General features: G+C 38.7%; 1 protein-coding gene across 3 annotated transcripts in view; it reads right to left on the reverse strand.

Moving 5' to 3' along the window:
- Pcsk5 (proprotein convertase subtilisin/kexin type 5) overlaps positions 1-14,792 on the reverse strand; it is a 416,016-nt gene that overhangs the window by 271,095 nt on the left and 130,129 nt on the right. The gene's annotated exons all lie outside the window — the stretch shown is intronic.

Consider the following 14,792-nt stretch of genomic DNA (forward strand, 5'->3'; position numbering starts at 1 on the left):
CACTTAGCCTCAGTAAGCTTTTCCCTGAAGTTCTCTAGTTTCTTAAGTCTAGCGGTAAGCATCTTGTTTCCTTAGCTGAGACGCTCCTTGCATTGGCTAGGTGTGAGACCACACTTAGAGACACAGAGGCAGCCAGTGGCGACACTGTGTCTGGTTTTCTTCACTAAAAGTCAACTTAGGGGCAAAAGAGGAGGTAGGGGTTCACAGAACTGCACTGGGTGATACTTAGGAACCAGAGTCACATGTTTTCTCAATCTAGTATCTGTACAATATAAATATAAAAGAAATCATTATGCATTAATACTACCAAAGTTTAACTTGGTACTCACATGGATTCAAATATTCAGTCATGAGACAAAACAAAAAAATACCTCTCTCAATTGCATTGTTATCGCTTAACCTTTTATGCTATAACCTTGTATGTAAAAGCATTTATTTATAGCATTCTTTGTTTTCCTTTCTATGGACTAGTTCCCGAAAATGTATTAGTTATAAATGACAATCTCAGAAATGGAATATGGCAAATTAAGTAACATCCTCTCAGAAGTGAGAATTTTTCCAGATTGCCTTGTGCTGTGCTTCCTTTTCAACAGATTACATTTCCTTTAGGTCACACATCATGCAAACGACAGGACCTTTCATCCTAGCATTCTGACCATTTTCCCCTTTCAGTGCCCACCCAGGGGGTCACATAGTGGAGACCTGAGAAGACACTGAAATTGCAATGGGCTAAGGAACTCTGCAGGGCAGAAAAGCAACTTAAGCTGATTAGCCAGGAAAGAGGCTGTAAGACTTCGTGTCTAATAATCGTCCGTCAATAGCTCAATCACAAAACAGTGCTCTTTTCAAAGGGAGAAAAGTGAAATGACTTGGCAAACATTTTCTTTTCCTGTCCCTCCACCACTTAAAAGTGGAAGAATTCTGGATCCTCGCTGTTAACCAAATGGCATTTACAGCTTTCAGCTGGCATGGGGCAGCTGAGAAGCTAAAACTAGGAATGCTTATTCCCATTTCCATGGAAACCAGTCACCAACTGGTGAAAACAAGGTAGATCAAATTTTTGGACAAGAATGTAGAAACAGTTTTCAAACTTCCCTTGCACCAGTACGGACCGCATGGTCTCATCTCAGGAGCACAGAGAGGTCTGTGTGGATCAACAACTGTAACTCTTCTTTGTGGTCAAAATCGTTACAGTATTGTCACAGCATTTTGTTTAAAATCATCTCTTAGAGGACAAATTGCTAACAATCCACCCAATGAATTATACAATAAAAAGTAAATATTTTGCACCCAACAACTCAAGTTCTTCTTCTATGTGCTCTCAAATGCACGAGGGAATAAATGTGGTGGTTTCTAGAGAAGGGGTAGGCTGTCATCCATTTTTGGGAAGAGATTTGGAAGGAATAGTCTATTTTTTTGGAAACCACTATGACAATAAAACTTTGAAAAGCTCGTTGAAGTAGCCAGTTGTTACAAAGCAGAAATGATCTCCATAGATCTGGGATCCATTTAGTCTTTCCAAGAGAACTGCCAGGCCTTTCCTTCCACCAAAAAGGAAAAATAATTTTTAAAAATCTCAGTTATCATTCTGAGTGTCTGAATACTATATTTAAAAGTCAAATAGTCCAAATTAAACTAGGTCCCCAAAGAACTAAAAGGATGCAAAAATGACAATGGTTCATTGAAAGTGAAGTTCTATCACTAGTCTTTCCTGATAACAAAAGCTCTAAATGGGCTCTAATACCACGAGCTACACACAGGGCGGCAGAGTCTACTGCATTTCTACAACTCAAAGTGTACCATCTGTAATTCTTAGGGCAAACTGCGAGTAGCTATTTTCTTACTACTCTGTACATAGGAGATAACTAAGTCTCTTAGCAGCAATGAGGCTTATCCAAATTTATTCCTACAACCTTTTGGCTTCTTTCTCCACATGAGACTTTCATGTTCACAAGTGTTCTGCTTAGACACACGTCCTGACTTCTCCCTTCCCAATTCAGAAACATTGCCATGTCTACTTCCTATCCTATTAATTCTAATCCCCTGTATTAGTAAAAGATTAATACATATGGAAATGTCTGACCTCCAATGCTATGATTTTCAGTTTATACAGCACACTAATAATTATTCTTAATTTTAAATCTCAAAATGTTAAAGTGATAGCTAAACACTAAATCCAGTTATATCTGATTTCCTGCTTTTCTATGCTATTTAAGAGGTTTAATCTTAATTTCTAAGATCAACATACAGAGCCAATAAAAATATACTAACAATGAGAAAATTCACAATTAGCTGAAGCATACTGGTTTACTTTAAAAATTGTCCCTAGTGATAATTTTATTTGGGTTGTGTATTGTTTATTAGAGGTATAAATTTTGTCACACACACACATACACACACACACACACACAACTAAGTAACTGTGAAGGGAGGTAATTGATTTATTTTGGCCAGATTTCAAATTTCTCAGTGAATTACTTCAAAATTTTTTCTAATCAGTGATTATACATGCATGGCCCATTTTCACCTTCCCTCTAAAATTACTTATTGAAAACATTTTTAAAGCTTATGCCACTGATTAACCTCATTTTAAACAACACAAGCATGTAATACCTGAAACAAAAAAGCTTCTCTAACTCAAAGATTAATTCATGATTTTCTTTCAGATGCCTAAGAACAAGAATCAATCAATATTAATGAACATAGCCTCAGGTAACTTACAATTTTTTTTTCTATACAATTTTAGGTCTTTTTTGTTTGTTTCTCCAGAGTTTCAATGGAAGTGTGTCTTTTGATACCTAAAAATACCTTAAAATGCATTATGTGTCCCATCTTTTATCCATACCTACTTTATCAATCCCTTTGCAATGAAAGAACTCAGAGAAAGTTGGGTTCTAAAAGTTCACTGCTCATTTCACTGATGCTACATGCAGGCAACCCCAAAATGCCATCCATACACACTTCAGTTGCAACTGTGCCTGTTGAGGGGATGTACCATGAAGGAAGCTCACCAGCTGTTTCTAAAAATTCATCCCAGACATGAGCAAACATTATTTCCTGATTGGACAGGACTTCACATGAGAGTCTGTATATAAATTGGAGACTGCCAGGGAAGGAGATACTGCTCAGTTATAGCTGAGAAAATGTTATGGCCACAAGGAAGCAGACAATATTTAGGGAAGTCTTTCCTTGTTGCTGAAACTGTTTATTTAGAGACATTTAAGATAAATACAAACTAAAAACCAACAATGTCAGCTAACGTACTTTTATACAATAATTTGAAAGAACAGAGTGAAAACAAATTAAAGTGTGCTTAAATACATTTCTGCCATAGGTTTAAGATTTTTCAACCTAAAACTTCAATATTTTGCATTTCATAACCTTTTTCTTTCCCTTCTTTGTGCAAGAAGTAAACAGGAGCCAGCAATAATCCTGCAACAGAGTCAGCAGATGATAATAGTAACTTTCCAACCATGCTAAATTAGTAATAATGGTAATACACACCAAGATAGTACCCTATATTTAAAACTCTTCAAGCATGGTAGAATAACAATATAATCACTTATTGAGTGCCTTCTATTCACTAACCTTCAGCATGAATGAAACATGGTTCTTTCAGACAGTTGTAAAAAAATTAGTTAAAATTACAGTGTAAAGTAGGAAGGATCCAGTGGTGAGGCTTAAAAGACAGTAAAGAGATTCTAAATTCTTTGCATACACCTACAGAATTTAGGCTTGTCTCCTCAAAGACATGTCAGACGCTTGGCTGCCGGCCTGGGGCCCCATTGGAAAATAGGGGTACCTTAAGAGGTGGGTCCCAGTGGAAGGAAATTAGGAAACATGCCCTTCACCGGGTACTGAGGCCCTGGAAACCAGGAAGTGAATGGAGCGCTCCAGCTGTGGACTGTAACCAGATGGAACAGCTTGCTGTAGGCCCACAATGAAGTCAAGAAGCCAAGGGCAGAAGCCTCTGAATCAAGAAGCTGACACCCAGGTTTCCCTTTTAAATCGTTTATCTTGTGTGTTTTATCACAGAAGAATCTAACATGGGTTTAAAGATAAGAAATGTTCAAATTTGAGTTTTAGATAAAAGAGAAGTTGTATGGAAAATATGACAATTTTGGCTTTTTCCCATCTCAAAAAATGTAAAACTCAAATGACTACTCCAGAAGATGCCTCTTGTTTCAAAGCTTGTGAGGAGCTCACTAAAACCTGGCACTGTCTGTCATTGCAGACATCGCCCGTTTCCTTCCCCTCAGGCTGCCCTATCCAGACTCACGTCAATGGATTTCGCCCCTCGAAGTCTCTGGATTCAACCTATTCTGGCAAACCCTTTGCACTCTCTTCCTCTGGCTTGTAACACAAGTGTGTTTGTTTTGTAGAAAAAGAACTTTTTACCTCAAATGTAATTCTAAGAGGACTCCTGTTATGTTGAAAAAGATTTTAACATAGAATAAAATATGTATCTTTAAATTGAGTATGGAGACCTGGAGATTCAGCTCAATGAGAGTGCTTGATTGGCATCCTGAGGCCCAGGCTGGGGCACACAAAGCATGTGTGGCTGAGAAAAGGGTCCAGCTCATGATCCCCGCCTTTTGCGCTCCCTGTGGACAACATGTGAATACCATCACCAGACGTCAGGTTAGAAACCAATGGTTTTCAAATCATATCGTACTTAATAGTTGGTTTTTACTGTGCTGTGTTAGTCGAGTGATAAATGAATGTTCAATTTCCACAAATTGTGTAAATATAAGAGTGTAAAAAATATAACCAAAGTACACTGCTATGCTCCTAGAAAGTATTCAAAAAGTCTCTTCTGAAACAATGAACTATAAAATGAACACTAAGTTCTCATAAATCAACTACAGTTGTTTCCATGGATTAAAAATTGTCTGCTGCATATGAACACTATATGTACAAGAGCTCTAGTATCCTACTCCAATTAGATTATATTATGTGATACAGCACCGTGGATATAGAGGTCAGATTCATTTTCATAAGCTATGCAAATCTACCTTCTGTTTTACCGTCTTCCTGTAGAATAAGGAACACTGTTATGGTATTTAACCTCAAGTTCTTCCTATAACTAATTAAGAAGAAAAATAATTTATTAAAAGGAAGCTCAGAATTGTTGGGAATACTAAGTAACCAAGGTGGAAGCTTAGAATCAAGAAAAATGTAAAACTGATTTGACCCAGGAGGGGACACCGGGAGAGAGACAGAGAAGAAAGAGACAAACAGAGACAGACAGACAGTGGCGTTGCAAGTGAATGAGACTGCACCTAGTCTCTCATGCCATCAAACACTTGAACATTCCTTATCTGAGAATCCTTATTCCCGGGGAGGGTGTCAAATTTCGGATTATTTCAGTTTTGGAATTTTCACATATATAATGAGATATCTTGGGACTATACCCCAAAGTTTACATAAGAAATTTATATGTTTCATAGTCATCTTCTATACATTGCCTGGGGATAATTTTATAAATAGAATTTTAAAAAATTTGTGCATCAAACAGTTTTCCTGCTATGGAATTTTCTACTTGGGGCATCATGTTAGTGTTCAAAGATTTGGAACTGTGTGGTATCTCCGATTTCAGATTTTCAGACTAGGAATGCTCCATCTGTAGTGGGAGCTGCTGATTTGGGATTCAGATCACATGGCCTGGGCTCTAAACTGGGAGCAGGCTGAACACTAGTCAGCATTTTCAGCTGCCATATTGTAGAACAGTCTTTGTTCTCCACCAAGACTCATAAAGACAGACAATTCCTTACACATAAAACAGGACTCAGATGCTGTAATATTCTGTTTTCCAAATCAGACATGAATTTTTACAATCATGTGAGAATAGCTATAAAAAGCTCTTTGTGAACTATATGATTCTAGATAATCATCTAGAGAACCATCCAGTTTCTAAGATGTGGCTGAGATAACTTGAAATGTCTAATGTTACTCAAGAGAACCAGAGACTTAGCCTGCCTCAGTTCTCCCATGAAGAACACATACTGACCCTGCTGAACTATATTTAAACCTTGCTGAGTTTATAGCCCAAGGCAAACACAGCTCAGGTTTCTTTGGGAGACAAAGTTATTCTCTTCTACCTGACCTAAACCATATTCCAGCCCATACACCAGAGCCACAGAACCACTCATAGGAAAACCATATAAGCAGTTTGGGTATATTGAGTTCTAAAAATTATTATGCTATAACACTAATGTTTCAGATACCAAGATGTGGTATCTGTCCATGAACCAGCTTAGGCCTGCTCTAACAGGGTATGCCTCGATAAATTCGTTGAGTGTATAAAAGGATTGTTTGGTTTTATTAAACAACTTACCTAGCAGTTAATCTCCCATACGCCCTTTCCTTTCTCACTCCTAAACTGTGCCTTAGAAATCTATGAATGTGTACCATCCATATGAATTTCAGAAATCCATAAAGCATTTAAGAAAAACATTATTTAAATTTAAGATATGGGGTCACACATAACAAAGTACTTTCTTAGTGTAACTCTCCCTAACTTAAAACAAAACAAAAAAAATATGCCACAATAGATGTATGAAGAGTTATGAATATTTTATTTCATCCAGGATGAATTCAACATGAATTAGTAACCTTTATAACTGAAATAGGTTTCACAGGAGGGATTTTAACAGAAGATCAAAGAAATACAATGAGAAAATTAGATGAATATAAATGGAATGGATTGATGTAAAAAACTACCTACACACAAAATATGAAAGAAAGAACATTAATATAATTTGCAATGTCTTACACAAATAACTTCTCATATTTACATGTGTGCTCTAAAGATTTCAGCAACTATGAATGAACACTTTTGCAAATGTACCAGTGAAATGGGTGCCGTTCTTATACTGTGGCACTGTGCAATGTGGTTCCATCGTAACACTCGCATCAAGTTTCCTTTCTGCAGAGGGATGAGTGATTTAATATTAATTCTACTTATGATGGAATCAAGCCACAGCTGCTATCACATCTCTGTAGTGGGAAAAACTACAGTCACAATGCATGGGCCACCCTTCCACGGAAGGTGGACTTCACACATGGGTGACAAGGCACATACATGGCTCTTTCTTGAGCTCTTTTTCTGTTCATCCCTCATTCTGGGGAGCCCTTTGCTTTCTTTAGACTTAAATTTCAACAAGTCCAGTCCCTTAGCTCTCCCCTAACTCAAACCTCAGTTCCTCAGATACTCGGCTGCCCAGCCACTCTAACTACTTTGTATGGGATGAATGAGAGATGGAGAAGAAATAGAAAAATAAAAACAATCAAGAGTCTTTTTGTACCTACAAGAATGACTGTTGCTCACTTTTTCAGAGAGAATTAAAGGGACCGGGCATTGTTTTAGTTAAAAGAAATAAAATAAATGTAACACAACAGTCCTATGTCCACTGAAATTAACAATACGGGTCACAGTTGAAGCTGCTGTCTAACTTGAATTTGAATCAGGTCATCTAGAATAAATAACTGTTCACTGCTGTTAAGACTGGGGTGGCTGCTGCAGGAAAAAAGCATGCTTTCTGTCTGCATGATGACAATGTAATACTGGAGCCCATGAGAAGATTAGGCTATCAGGATGATGGAAAAAGAAATGGCGCATGAGACCGTCTTTTACATAGAGGACTGGAAGATCGAAGAAAAAATTAAGAGTCCACATTTGATAACTGGAACAAGCACTGGAGAGGGTATGATCCTATGAAGATGAACCACAGGAGCGGCAGCCGAGAGCAAAATCCGTAGCAGTAGGCTATTCCTAGCTCAGGACATCAGCAAAGGTATTTTATCAGCAATTCATCCAAGTTCAGATACACTTACTAGTGTATGCAAATTAAATGCAGACAGCACATAGATATCTAAAAATAGGATGAGGTGAACTCTTCTAGGAAGGATCACTCTAGTAAAATTTATGAGATGGCTGTCTGTGATTAGAATCAAGAGAGGGAATTCAGGTGAATCTATGGGAAAATATGAGTAGTCTGCTGCTCTCTTGAGCCAATTCAGGTGCTTTACAGGCACGAGGATTTGCCCCAAGTCCACAAAGTTAGTCATGTCCTAAGACTTCATCTTCTTTTTAGGGAAAGAGAAGGCTTCTTACTCCCATGGGTTCAGTCTTCTCCTCCTACAGAGAAACTTTCACAGTCCACACATTTCCAGAGCAGTCATAAAAGTCATCACTTAAGTGCAAAAACACTGGCAAGTGTCTATTATGTGCCTCTAATCTGAATGAGCCCATCTCTCCAAATAGAGAAATGTGAAAAGAAACCGTGCTCTCAGAGTAAGACTAAAACATCACCTACTTACTTGTTACCACCTTTTACAGTCACAGTAATGACATGCATACCCATGGCATTTACATACAGTTGCCACAAAGCTTTTACTTAATTATATAAATGGCTCTCATTTGATTATTTTTTAGAAGTTAATATATACTAATAGCATGTTTGAAGACACAGAGACTCAAGCTCCAGCTTCCTCATGACAATTTCCAGTCGGACTCAATGGAAAGTCTTCCTTCCTTTTACCATGCAGCCTTCCCAGTCCTTTGTCTGCCTCTGAGTCTCATGAGAGACAGCAGCTCTGAATAAAGAGGCTGATTTCTTTTGGTGGCCTTCACTTATTTCCACTGAACAAATAGCTGTGTGGAGTCAGATTTATATGATCATTTACTGCAAATAACGACCTCTTTTTCTTGTTGAAAGCCATGTGTCCAAGTGATGTTAGGAATCTTTGTAGACCAAGCTCTCTCTCTGGAGAAAAGGGTCTAAATCCCAGCACTTGAAAGACCCAGCCTATAGTTTAGTGAACACAGAGCTGTAGCACTCTGGTGATGTCAGTTCTCCAAACGTAGCAGAGGAATTAATTTCTCATCATCTCTACCACAGAGTAACTCAGCTGTGCAGGTACATGAACGAAGGAGCTCAAGTTCTGACGCTGCCACCTGGTGCCATCAGCCATGTTCCTTAACCTCTCTGGACTTTCTCTCTGAATGTCAGATGTTGTGAGCAGCAAACAACAGAATGTGTTCATTTTATTATTTTACACTCACAAGGTAGTCAAACAGAAATCCCATAGCTTTATAGGTCTTTTCATCAAGTTGAGCAGGGGTAGCGAGATCCTAATAAAGGAAGCTCTCCAGTGACAGACATGGGAGGCAGAGTCTAGGACTGTCCCCAGCTGTGCTCTCAGAACAGTGTCTGTACTTCATCACTCTTCCTTCTCGGTGCTTTTTCTTGTAAGAATTAATTAAATATGTGCTGATTGAATGATGCATATATTTCTATCTTTCCACATAATATAATGATTATACTAAAATGCACACTTAAGACTGAGTACACACACACACTTAAGTACTTAAGTAGATGGCAACAAGAAGCTTCTACAGTAATAAACTCAACTGCTAAACATAAAAGGACATTTTGTTTAGTGGTAAGGACAAAATTGTAACTTATTCCTTTAACTTAGAGGTACACGAATTAAACCCTTAAGTTTAATACAAATGGCATAGTAACTAATATGTAACTAATATCTTGGTACTAAAATGAATAGTTGGAAAGTTTGAAGTTTTATTGTTTTATCATACTCTTGTTCTGATAGCTGTAAAAGGAATTAAATAAATAAAACAAACATTCTCTGTCCTCTCAATTTGCTTTCCTGTTCAGCATTAACATGAGCATCCACTGACCAGTTTTTCAAGTTCTTGGATACTTCTACTGCTTGGAAAGAATACCAACAACACAGAGCTATGACTGACCTCTCAAGGTCTTTCTGCTCTAAAGTTCACATATTTCTGGTTAGAAAAGAGAGGTTAAAGAGGAAAATTAAAAGAGAGAGATAAATAAATACACCTGTCTAGAAAATTGCTCATATGCTTGCTCAATCCATTATTTAAAAAGGATACTTATCTCTTTCCCTTATTGCAATTTCCACCCTCTTTAGAAGCCCTAGGAAATTCTGAGTTTGTTTTTAAAATAAGAAATTAAATTCAAGCAATTATCAATTATTCATGTCAGCAGTACGGAGTTTGCATAAATTATGTGTGAACTTCATTTTAACCTATAGCATCAATCAGATGCTTTATCAAAACTGTTTGAGGGTCCTGAGAGACTAAGTTGCAAAATTCTGGAGGAGAAAACAGTAAAATCAATAAAGTGGAGAGAACAAAAGAGTGTGAAGGGTGCATTATCAAGACTATAAGCCCTGAAATAATTCATGTATTGTTTCATAAACATGAATATTTATAGCTCAGGTAACAGGTTCACAGGAATTCCAGGTTAGATATATTTTTCAATACTTATTCAGCTTTCATTAAAGAATAAACAGCCATTTAGAAAGTCCCATGGCTTTCATTATTTTTCATTCTCAAAGGTATCTCAGTATTTTCTGTTTTATTCTACTGAAGACATCAGCTTAGAGGACAAACATAGCTTCGTCAGTCAAGGGACTATCTCAGAACACTGGGACCTTTAACAATGGATAGCATGTTTATTCCAGGGTCTTCTATCACAATGCCCGCAGGGCTGGGGGCGGGGGACCAGGAGGGAAGAGTGCGATATTCTGCTTACTGATGTAGTTACTTGTATTCAGGAAGAGCAGCTCTTAAGAAGTCACCTCTTGGGCCACTGACGGGAATTATTATCTCTAGGGATGCAGCTAAACCCCGATGACCCACAAGGGGGAAGCAGAGAATAAATAACCCTATGTCACTGCTGAGGCACAACTCCTGTTCTACCTGAAACTTTCACTGCCACATGCGAGGAGGAGAGACCAGGAAGCAAGGAGAAGCAGTAAGACAGTCCCTAAAGGTCATCTGTCTGGTGTGGCCAGCAAGGTGAACAGTCCAAAAGGTTTAAACACAAGATATCAAACACAAAGGCCCACTGCGTGTAACATCATAGAACAACAGATCAATGACTCTGACTGGGATACATTTTACTAATTCACCTAAAGGAAACAGCTGAAGTCAACAGTCTTGTAATTATTCTAAGGAAGACCAAGTAGACTTTTTATATCCCACGCTAAACTGAAAATCTTCTTCTTGATATATTCCCTTGCCTGCTGCTCCCTGTGCTGCTAAAGGTGACCCCATCTCCAACAGGAAAAGTTTATACTAGAAGTCCTGAGTCCATAGCTGCTGTGAGACGCCCTTGGCAGTGGATCCAGTTCACATCAAGGTAGTGAAGTGACAGGGGGCGAAGGCAGGAAAGGAGCTCTCCAAGGCCAGATGGTGGTGCATCCAGGGCACCCTGCTCGTGCTCATGCTGCAGGTCTGATGAGTAAGGGAAGAGGAGGTGTGGAGACACCACAGAGCAAGATTAGCAGTGCAGGAGGACTTGGTCATGACAGATCTGAACATAAAAGGCATTTTAGTGTTCTTATTTGGGTTTCGAACTATTACTCAGCACCAGAAGGAGATGTAATGGGAGACAAGAAGCATTTAGGAGACTGACAAGGACACTAGCAAGAGAAGAGGGACAGGCCACCACCATTCAGCTAATGCAGCTGGACAAAAGGTGTGTGCGAGATTTCTGAGAGGCACTGAAGAGGAAGGGGAATTCTGTAGGGAGAATGGGACAACCACCAGCTGTGAGGTGAAGGGGAGGATGGCCGGCTTCTGATCTGGCTATGCAAACTATGTGCACCAACTATGCAAATGAGGCGACTTCCAAGAAGCCGGAAGATGATCAACAGTGTTACTTCCGACAATATACTACGTCATGGAGTCATCTCAACATACAATCTATAGCTATGACTGACGTGTGGATGTTTGTGTCTGTCTAAAATGCAGACGCTGGAGTCTAATTCCAGTTGCTATTAGAAGATGAGGCCTTGGGCAGGAATTGGGTCTCAAGGGCATAGCGCTTGGGGATGCGATTAGTGTCCTCACAGAAGAGGCCTGAGGGAGACTGCCTGTCACTCCTGCCATGTGAGGACATGCAAAAGGTGCCATCTGCCATGAAGGAACAGTCTCCAAATGTTGAATTTACTCCTGTCTTGATCTTGGACTCCCCGGTCTCCAGAACTGAGCATTACATTTCCACTGTTTGTAAATTATCAAGTTCAAGATACTCTGTTATAGCAGCCTGCAATATGACATCTGTGTATGTAAATTTTCTTAATTGCTGGTTTACAACATAAACTTTTAGTAATATGTATTTTTCATCAATGGTCCATAAATTTTTGATAACCACTGATCAAGTAACTAATATTTAGTATATGTGGGAGATGTTACTTTGCAAAAAACAAATTGAAAATATTGAAAAACAAGACACTGATAAGGATACTACCTCTTTTTGGTAGGTTTGTTGGGTCTACTCATGTATAGCGTAACTCTATCTTAACATTGTAACATGGTTGGTCAAATCCTAGGCATGAAGAAATAATACTTCTCCCCATTATGACCACAGATCTCATAATGGGAGGTTTCCGGTCTAGTATTAAGTTAGTATATTTCCCTTCTAAGCACAGAATAGTGGCTGCTTTTTTTGGCTTTGCTTTGGAAAACTATCTCCTCACAATAGTTGTTTGCAGGAACAAGAAAGAGAAGACCCATACACATGTTGGTTCTGCAAAATGGCAACATTCTTAAAACCAGAAATGATGTGTGAAAGATTAAAGAACCACAGAAAATGTATTTCCACCTGTCCTGGTTAAATCTTCCTTGAAAATAGAAATAAAAGACAAAATGAAAAATCCATTCCTTATAGCAAACGAGACTTTCACCTATGAGTTAGTTTATTTTGAAACGGAATTAGATTCTAGGAGTAGGCAGCACACATCCAAAATAAGACACAGTGGTCTCCTCTCATCAAATATATTGCTATGGCTGAAGCAGAGAAAATGTCTAATAGGAAGCAACCTGGCAAAGGGATGATCTAACTCAGATGTTAATAATTCATTTATCAGAAACAGGAGTAGTAGCATGAAATGTCAGCAGACAGTTTCATTTGTAGGGAGGCCTTTCCTATACTATACCCACCACAAGAGTTAATAATAATAAAAGAAAAACTGAATTGGAGAATAGGTTTTTATGGTCTCCACTTACAATGTTATTTCTTTTGTATCATTATTTAGACATGCCATCATTTTGGGACTTGCAAAAGTGACAAGAAAGGAATTTATATAACTGTTTTTTGGTGATTTCCTTTCCTTCAAAGCTCTTGCATTACAGATATAATCATGAAAATCTTGGGAGTAATGAAATTTTGTGGGTACAGCCTCTGCTAGTATGGAAAACCTTTTAGGTATTAGTTTCTAAGTCACCTCTCAGTTCAACCCACTAGAAATTTATATCATTCATCATTGTATCCAAGCACTTAGTACAAAACCACTTGGAAAGCTAGGCAGTGAATATTTGTTCAATGAATGAACAAATGAAGCCAAGTAAGAAAGAATTCCAAATATGGTTTGAGGCCTCCTCATCTGTCTGCAAAGGGAAGCCATTTTTGCAGAGCACCTGCCTTGGTGTCCCTGGTCTGACAGTGATCAGAAGTCCTCACCTTCACTCTTATTTCAATCCACAGAGGGGAGAGGGGAAAATTCTAACAGTGGTTTGAATAAGCCATGGCTTACCTTTAGAGAAACAGGAGAAGCTAAACCACTAATCCTAGAAATAGACAGACTCCTAGTCTTAGTTTAGATTTGGAATGTTCATATGTACACATATTTTGAGAGGAATTAGATATTGAATAGAACATGTAATTACAATAACAGCCCTAATTATATATCGCCTATTATATAGCCAACTCTGTATGCTTTACACATTTTATTTTTGAGATCTAAGTATTATTCTATTTCAGGTATTTTTAAAAAAGAATATAAAAGCTCAGAGTTGTTGTACCCAGAAAACAAAGCTAATCAAGGATAGCCAGGGCTAAATTTTAGTCAGCTCTTCTAAACTAAAAACTCGTTTCCTAATGCCAAGAAATGACTATTCCAACAGAGTTATCTACTTAGGGACCCATGCTTAAAGATAGATCCGTCCTTCATATCTGCCAATGTGATCTAATGAGAGGAGCAGCAGCTCAGCCATGAGCACCTGAAATACCCATAACCGTAAATATAACCCATAATCACCTGGACACATGCTTTTGATCAGGCAAAAGAAAAACCATGAGACAGAACTATTGATAGGCATTACAGAGACTTCTGATACCCCAGGGGACTTCTGGCTTTCATAAAGCAGAGGTCCAGAGTGCTGGTGTTGCATCTTAAAAATGCTATATGGATAGCCTTAGGGACACTCACACTCCTATGCCCCCCCCCCCGCCAAAGCTAAGAGTGGGTCCACACAGGACAGGGCAAACAACTCAATCACCCCGATTCTTGTTGGGCAGAGGCCCAGTTTAAAAATAATTATCACAAAGAATACAGCTTTGAAGGGACAGGCTGTAAAAAAGCCATCAAAGTCAATACTCAGTTGTCTTTACACACAGACAAAGACATCATGGTTAGTGAGGCTAGGTTCACCACACCCTTAGAGAATATGACCTCACCACTGAGGTTCAGTGCAAAAAGTACCACCTGGAGATGCAGCTGCAACTTGTTTTATGGGTCAGGTATCTGCAGAGCTCAATACTGTGTTCTTCGGTCTCTACAAAGAGCCATGACTATCCCTCCAATCCTTCACAAGGATGTTTGTCATGTCAACATGACCTCTACTTTCTGTAGTTTAAGTGTGTTGGGGGCCTATGCCTACACCCCTAAGCCCCCAAATGGGTGCACAGTAAAGGCTCAAAGGAATGAGACAAGTGGCATGGTCTTCAGGGCTGCAG

The sequence above is a fragment of the Cavia porcellus genome, unplaced genomic scaffold (assembly GCF_034190915.1).
Source record: "Cavia porcellus strain 051 isolate PalLab524CR breed Dunkin Hartley unplaced genomic scaffold, mCavPor4.1 scaffold_1, whole genome shotgun sequence".
Taxonomy (NCBI): domain Eukaryota; kingdom Metazoa; phylum Chordata; class Mammalia; order Rodentia; family Caviidae; genus Cavia; species Cavia porcellus.